Source organism: Bos grunniens, chromosome 9 (genome assembly GCF_055505025.1).
Source record: "Bos grunniens cultivar Pamir isolate PY7600 chromosome 9, Bosgru_T2T1.0, whole genome shotgun sequence".
In the NCBI taxonomy this organism is placed as follows: domain Eukaryota; kingdom Metazoa; phylum Chordata; class Mammalia; order Artiodactyla; family Bovidae; genus Bos; species Bos grunniens.
The window spans coordinates 93,634,559-93,643,045 of record NC_141173.1 but is presented as its reverse complement, the minus strand read 5'-3'; positions in this window follow the sequence as shown (position 1 = coordinate 93,643,045).

Sequence of the window (8,487 nt, the reverse complement as noted above, 5' to 3'; positions counted from 1 at the left end):
CTTTTCCTCCTGCTCTCAATCTTTCCCAGCATCAGAGTCTTTTCAAGTGAGTCAGCTCTTCGCATCAGGTGGCCAAAGTATTGGAGTTTCAGCTTCAACATCAGTCCTTCCAATGAACACCCAGGACTGATCTCCTTAGGATGGACTGGTTGGATCTCCTTGCAGTCCAAGGGACTCTCAAGAGTCTTCTCCAACACCACAGTTCAAAACAACAACAATAAGAGATAACAAGTACTTTAAACAAGAAAATAGTGGGTAGTGCCACTATGCTGGGAAAATTCAATTTTTTCTGCAGTGTGACCCATTTCATTTATTTTTACCTTGACTGATAAAAATATCCTCTCTCTTTCACACATGTACATGAATATACACACACCCTCATTACTGATGGACTCCCAGCTTGGCTGTGCACAAGATAGCCAACGTTTTACTATAAAGGATATGAATTGTGACAATGCTGACACTTTGTAACACATGTCTTGTTGTTTGGGTTACAGAAAATAAGATGCATGAATAAGAAATTAAAGTCTGTAATAAAATAACTAAATCACATTTCTGAGATGTTCTTTGTTTTGTAAATTAAAATACACCAACGACTCAATCTTTCTGTCTTTATTAAACATTTTTGGGGAATGCCTCATGGACATAAATATTCAAATTGAGTTTTTCACTCGGAGGCAATTGTGACATTTCCATATTGGGTTCCTTGGTGTTTTATCTAAGAAAAATTAACCACACGCGACCAAAATACGATCACTTTTATTTGTCATACAGATTCTTCCAGTTCTATGACCTGACGAGTAGATGATTTTACCAAGTCCTCCCAAAAGAAAATATTGTAAAGAGTTTCATGTTAATGGCTTAAAGAATTAATAATAAAATATTTATAGGGAGAAAAGCTACCATTAGCTCAAATAGTCCAGTTGGTACCTCTGTGGCTCTGTGTCCATTTTCTGTCATTCTGGGATGTTCTGAGTGTGAAGCACTTTTATTTAAGAAGAAGATTGTGCTAGCTAGCTGCTTAGACTGATTTCAATTGGGTATGTGAGCAGCATTAAGAAAGGAGTCGTGCCAGCCGGATGCATATGGATGCAGCAAGGAAACCTGCCCTAGTCCAATCTCGCTTGCAATTCAGATGAATTCCTGGGGGACAGAGCCTTTCCATTTCACTCTCAGCTCTGGCCTTTGCCACTTTGCAGGTGATATGGAGGGAAAGAGCCATATATCCTTGACAAGGTGGACTAAAAGACCATGAGGCTTGTGTACTAGTGAAAAAGCAGGAGATCCAGCAGGAGAAAGTGTGTGTTTATGTCCTGGCTTATTATCTACTAGACAAGTAGGAGCAAAACCTCACCTCCAAGGAGTGTGAAACTGCCCACCTTCCAAACTGTGCTGGGGTAGGGTATGAGGGGCGTATAAGAAAGCATCCCACAAATACGTGTTGAGCCTCATCCCAGGAATATGTGCTTTAATTTCACTCTGTCAACTGACTTTCAGGTTAAATAAGCTCCTCAAAATGCTTCCCTTCTCCCCACCCCAGTTTTGCTGGAAAATTCACCCAGATCTCAGCCATTCCTGGCTGCATATTTGAAATGAGTGGGGGCCACCTGGCGACCCTGAAGACATAAGTGTCTACAGAGCCTGACTCAGAGACACCACCCAAAGATGGCAGACGAGTTTGGTCCTCTGCATCTCTGGCCACGAAAAAAAAAAAAACACAAATCGGGCATCTGCAACATATTACACATCTATACTTTCATATACTAAATTATATTTTCAGAGATTCTCTCTAAAGTTTGGGCAGGTCAAATTTTCCCTTGCTGGCAGCAATTTTCAAGGCAAGTCTAAGGGCAGCTTTTGACCTGAAGTTGTAAGTCCATCATTACTGAAAGTTTCATTGTACAATGTTAGATCATAGTACCTGAATTATGTTATTTAATAGATATATTGTCTCTCTGTCTCTCTCTATATACATACGAATGTATGTATATATGTGTATACAAATTTATTTATATACACATATATAAATATATATACATACACAAAAGGATACTATTAATTTTACCTGCAGTGACTAAATTTTCAGGTCCTATAGGTTTATATTTTCTTGGGCTTAATGTTGCATTAATGCATCTTTGTTTGCCTGAATGAGTTATTCACAGCCTTGGCTTGAATCTGTTCATTAAGATTTCATGAAGTCAGCTCTTGATAAATTCACAAGCCAGAACTGCAACTTTCTCACTGTTTTTGCCATGTGAAAAAGCGCAGCCCCAGCTTTTCATACGGTGGATGGTAGAGATAAATTCTTCCATGCCAACTCGTCACCTCGGGATGACAGAGCTCCTGCTGAATTTATACAAGTCCTTTATTATGTGAAGCAATTTGAGTGAAACAAATGGCTTATTTATTGTGTAGCAAACTAAGAAGTGACTCCTTCAAAAGGGTAAACATTACAGTACATCATATCTGGAGAGATATTGTTGCCGAGTGTGTGTCTGAGATTTCTGCAGAGGATATGAAATTTGCACATCCAGAGCACAGATCTCTTTGGACGGGACCATCCCCAGGGGTTTATGGAAGACTTGCATAGCACTGGTCTTGATCCATCTGAGAAGTTATTTTCAGGCATTTCCTCATCAACGGTTTTAAAACCACAGAAACTCCATCTGGGGGATCATGGAGGTAGTGTTTTGTCTTCAATTTTTAGCTTTTTGAGCTCAGGGAAAGCACATGATTTGAGAGCAGGACAGAGTGGTGTTGTCACCGTGGCTTCCACGAAGTAATGGATGGGAGATGGGTGGCTCAGACGGTAAAGAGTCTGCCTCTAGTGCGGGAGACCTGGGTTTGATCCCTGGGTGGGAAAGATCCCTTCCAGAAGGAAATGGCAACCCAATCCAGTATTCTTGCCTGGAAAATCCCATGGACTGTGGAGCCTGGCAGGCTACAGTTCATGGGCTCACAAAGAGTCAGACATGACTGAGCGACTTCACTTCAAGTAAGCTTAGGAAAGCTGAACCCCTGAAGACTTCCCACCCTGCCTGTGAGGATGGTCCTCAGCTTTTGGCGTGAGTTTTATGGTGGTGATTGCTCCTTTCCGAGAACTGAGGAGGGAAGGTAAGGGCCCAGATACTAGGGCTTTTGGTAGGCATTTGTGTATGGCCAATGGTGGCTCAGTTGGTAAAGAATCTGATTGTCATGCAGGCGACCCAGGTTCAATCCCTGAGTGGGGAAGATCCCCTGGAGGAGGAAATGGCAACCTACTCCCATATTCTTGCCTGGAGAAGTCCATGGACAGAGAGCCTGGTGGGTTACAGTCCATGGGATCACAAAGAGTCGGACTTGACTTTGTGACTAAACCACCTCCAATGAAGTTAATGATAAGCCATAAATACCGAGGTTCAGACACTATAATGCTTGTAAAGCCGTAACCGTGTAAACCTTTGGAAGAGTTTTATTGTCACTCTACTATTGGGAACACATGCTCGGTGGGTGGAAAGTGTGCACTCTGAACTTGGGTTTTTCTGACTGCAGATTCTACAGCTTTTCCAATGCACGTTACACCGTCACAGTATTTAGGATACTGGGCATGCACTATAACAAAGAGTCATAAGAAGGAGGTTCATGTCTCTGTTATAGAAAAAACAAAAAACAAAAAACAACCAAAACAGGCAACAAGTCATCTAGGGACCCAGGCTAGCCAGGTGGCTTTGCCTTGTTCCAGCCAACAGAAAGGAGCAAGTGCAAAACAAGCCTGCCCAAGAAGATGACCAAGGATTTGCATGTGTGGTTTTCACTGAAATCCCACCAGTCTGAAAATCTGTAGTACCAGTGCAAGCAGGGTAGTTAGTCTACGGCTGAGTGGCCAAGTGCCAAGGTGAAAGCAAGGGGAATCTACAATGAAAAGGAAAATGGATCAAGGTGAAAGCAAGGGGAATCTACAATGAAAGGGAAAATGGATATTGGAAAACAAGTGACTCTGCCTCAACCAAGGTACCTCCATCGTGCCTCTACCCTCCACACTCAAAGGGAAATCAGGATAGGGATAGTTGGAACTTTTAGAAGAGAGACAGTGAAGATAGCATAGTAGTAGTGTTAGTTGCTCAGTCGTGTCTGACTCTTTGTGGCCCCATGGACTGCAGCCCATCAGGTTTCTCTGCATTGACTCAAGGTAGTTCCTAAAATCCTGGATTTTAAGGTTTTGCTTTTTATATCTGTCAGGATTTGAATGTAATCTACCAACGAATTCTCTTTTCAGCTAAGATAATTTTCTCTTTCACATTACTTACCTGCTCTTCATAGTAACCCAGAAATTGCTCAGTTTAAAGTTTGCTGAGAGTTTTTTTTTTAATGAGTAGATATTAAATTTTATCAAGTTCTTTTGCTCCTCTATTGAAGTGAACATATATTTATTCTCTTGTTAATATTGTGAATAAAGTTGATTTTTTCCTAATGTTAGTCCAACTCTTGATTCTTCAAATAAGCCCTATTGGTTATGATGAATTAATTTTTCATTAATTGCTTAGTCCAATTTCCTAGAAATTTGTTAAATATTTTTGCCTCTGTGTTTTGAATTTGGTCTACAGTTTTCTTTTCTTATAATATCTTCCTCTAGTTCTGATACCAAGACTCTGCTGGTTTCATAAAAGGGCTAGAAGGAACTTTTGCTTTTTCTGTTTTCCAGAAGACAAGTGGAATTTAAAATGTTTGGTAGAATTCACCACTGTAGTCATCCAGACCTGAGTATTCTTTATGGAAATTTTAACTACAAATTCAGTTTCTTCAATAGGCAAAGGGTTATTCAGCTTATGTATTTCTGTTTTAATAAACAAACTTTCATAATTTGTGTCTTTTAGGAATTTGTTTGTTTCATCCAAGTTGTAAAATTTCTTGGTGCTAAATTTTTCATGATCACTCACCTAGAGCCAGACATCCTGGAGTATGAAGTTGAGTGGGCCTTAGGAAGCATCACTATGAACAAAGCTAGTGGAGATGATGGAATTCCAGTTGAGCTATTTCAAATCCTAAAAGATGATGCTATGAAAGTACTGTACACAATATGCCAGCAAATTTAGAAAACTCAGCAGTGGCCACAGGACTGGAAAAGGTCAATTTTCATTCCAATCCCAAGGAAAGGCAATGCCAAAGAATGTTCAAACTACTGCACAAAATTATTCATCTCACACACTAGTAAAGTAATGCTCAAAATTCTCTAAGCCAGGCTTCAACAGTACGTGAAATGTGAATTTCCAGATGCTCAAGCTGGTTTTAAAGAAGGCAGAGGAACCAGAGATCAAATTGCCAACATCTGTTTGATCATTGAAAAAGCAGGAGAGTTCCACAAAAGCATCTATTTCTGCTTTATTGCCTATGCTAAAGCCTTTGACTGTGTGGATCACAATAAACTGTGGAAAATTCTGAAAGAGATGGGAATACCAGACCACATGACCTGCCTCTTGAGAAATCTGTATGCAGATTAGAAAGAAACAGTTAGAACTGGACATGGAACAACAGATTGGTTTCAAATTGGGAAAGGAGTACCTCAAGGCTGTATATTGTCACCCTGCTTATTTAACTTATAGGCAGAGTACATCATGAGAAATGCTGGGCTGGATGAAGTGCAAGCTGGAATCAAGATTGCTGGAAGAAATATCAACAACCTCAGATATGCAGATGACACCACCCTTATGGCAGAAAGTGAAGAACTAATGAACTAAAAAATAAAGAACTAAAGTGAAAGAAGAGAGTGTAAAAGCTGGCTTAAAACTCAACATTCAGAAAACTAAGATCGTGCCATCTGGTCCCATCACTTCATGACAAATAGATTGGGAAACAATGGAAACAGTGACAGACTTTCTTTTTTTTTGGCTCCAAAATCACTGCAGATTGTGACTTCAGCCATGAAATTAAAAAACACTTGCTCCTTGGAAGAAAAGTTATAACCAACCTAAATAGCATATTAAAAAGCAGAGACATTACTTTGCCAACAAAGGTCCATATAGTCAATGCTATGGTTTTTCCAGTAGTCATGTATGGATGTGAGAGCTGGACTATAAAGAAAGCTGAGCACCGAAGAACTGATGCTTTTGAACCGCAGTGTTGGAGAAGACTCTTGAGGGTCCCTTGGACTGCAAGGAGATCCAACCAGTCCATTCTGAAGGAAATCAGTCCTGAATATTCATTGGAAGGATTGATGTTGAAGTTGAAGCTCCAATCCGTTGGCTACCTGATGCAAAGAACTGACTCATTTGAAAAGACCCTGATGCTGGGAAAGATTGAAGGTGGGAGCAGAAGGAGATGACAGAGGATGAGATGATTGGATGGCATCACCAACTCAACAGACATGAGTTTGAGTAAACTCCAAAAGTTGGTGATGGACAGGGAGGCCTGGTGTGCTGCAGTTCATGGGTTCCCAAAGAGTCAGACACGGCTGAGAGTCTGAACTGAGCTGAAATGCTTCATGATAATTCTATATAATGCTTTCAGAGCATGTAGAAACTGTAGTAGTATTCTTTCTTTAATTTGATATTAATATTTTTTGTCATTCTTAATCTCTTGTTGGAAGTTTATCAATTTTATTGATCTTTCAAAAAATACTAGTTTCTTATTATATTGATCTTTTCCCCTATAGTTTTTCTGTTTTCTATCTTATTACCTTCCATTTTAATCTTTATTATTTCTTTTCTTCTGCTTATTTGGGGTTTTATTTACCCCCTCCCCCTTTCCTAATTTTTTATATATGAGATTAAATAATAGATTTCATAGATTTGTAAGTTTCTAATAGAACGTTTTAATAAAATAAAATTTCCCTCTAAATACTTTACCTGTTTTCCCATAGATTTTGGTATGTTGTGTTTTCATTTTCATTTAGTTAAAATAGTTCTCTAATTTTTTAAGGGAGTTTTAAAAAAACATTTCTTATATTTGGTACTTTTTCAGAAATATGTTTTTTATTGCTTTCTAGCTTACTTTCTGGAGAAGGCAATGGCAACCCACTCCAGTAGTCTTGCCTGGAAAGTCCCATGGATGGAGGAGCCTGGTAGGCTGCAGTCCATGGGGTCGAGAAGAGTTGGACATGACTGAGCGACTTCAATTTCACTTTTCACTTTCATGCATTGGAGAAGGAAATGGCAACCCACTCCAGTGTTCTTGCCTGGAGAATCCCAGGGACGGGGGAGCCTGGTGGGCTGCCGTCTATGGGTCACACAGAGTTAGACACGACTGAAGTGACTTAGCAGCAGCAGTAGCAGCTTACTTTCAATATGGTTATATTTTATACCTTTAAACTTCACTATGCTTTGTCTTCTTGTTCAGAACATGATTTAGCCTGGTGAATGTTTCATTTGCAGTTGAAAATAATGTGTTTTCTGCTTTTGTGTGGAATATTGTACAAATGTCAACTAGCAAACTTTTTAAAAGTCTTTCAAGTAAAAAAAAATCAAGTATAAAATAGTTTCAAGTATTTTATAGCTTTATTAATTTTTTAATCATTCTATCAATTACTAAGCATGTTAGACTCTTCAATTAAAAAAAAATAATCAGAGACTTTGAAGCCATAGCAACAGAAACTATTAAAAATGAATATACAGAGAAAAGAATTCCCCAAAAGTGGAAGAAATGTAGGGGCAAAGAAAAATCATTTGAAATCATAATGCCTGAAATATTTTCCAACTGATGAAAACTAAAACAACAGATATCCAAGATGTTCAGTGGATCCTAAGCAGAAGAACCACAAGACAAAAAACACAAAAAGACACATTATAATCATGTGTGATAAATAAAAATGTGATAAAGAACCAATTTTAAAAGCAGCCAGAGATACAAGACACAATTTGAACACAGAAACAAAGAAAAGAATGGTAGCATATTTTTCATTTGAAGTCACGAAGGCCATTAGAAAATGAAATGGCATATTTGAAATGCTGGGGATAAAATGTCAATCCAAAATTTTACATCCAGAAAAAGTATCTTTTAAATATGCAGACAAAATAAAAAATTTAGGATCAACAAGAGCTAAGAGAATTTATTACTGAAGACATGCTAAAAGAAGTGTTAAAAGAACTTATACAACAAAAGGGAAATTTTGCCAGATGGATATGTGGACCTGGAAAAAAGAATGTGTAGAGCTCCAAATGGTAAACCTGTGTGTAAATATGAAAGGCACTTCTTTCCTTATTTTTAAATTTCTTTAAAAGATGACTGTTAAAAAGCAATAGCCTTGTATTTATTGTGGGATTTATAAACTATTCAGGAGTAAAGTATGTGATAACAATGCACAAAGATAGGATGAAAGTAAGTATACTGTTGTAAGATTCTTACACTGTATGTGAAAGGTGGTAATATAATGTGAAGGCAAACTTTAATAAGTTGAAGATATTTGTTGTAAATTGATACTAAGGAATTTTTAGTTCAGATATTTTACATTATTTCTAGAATTTCAATATATTTTTTTAATATTTCAAGTATAGCAGCCATATTTATCCTCCCATT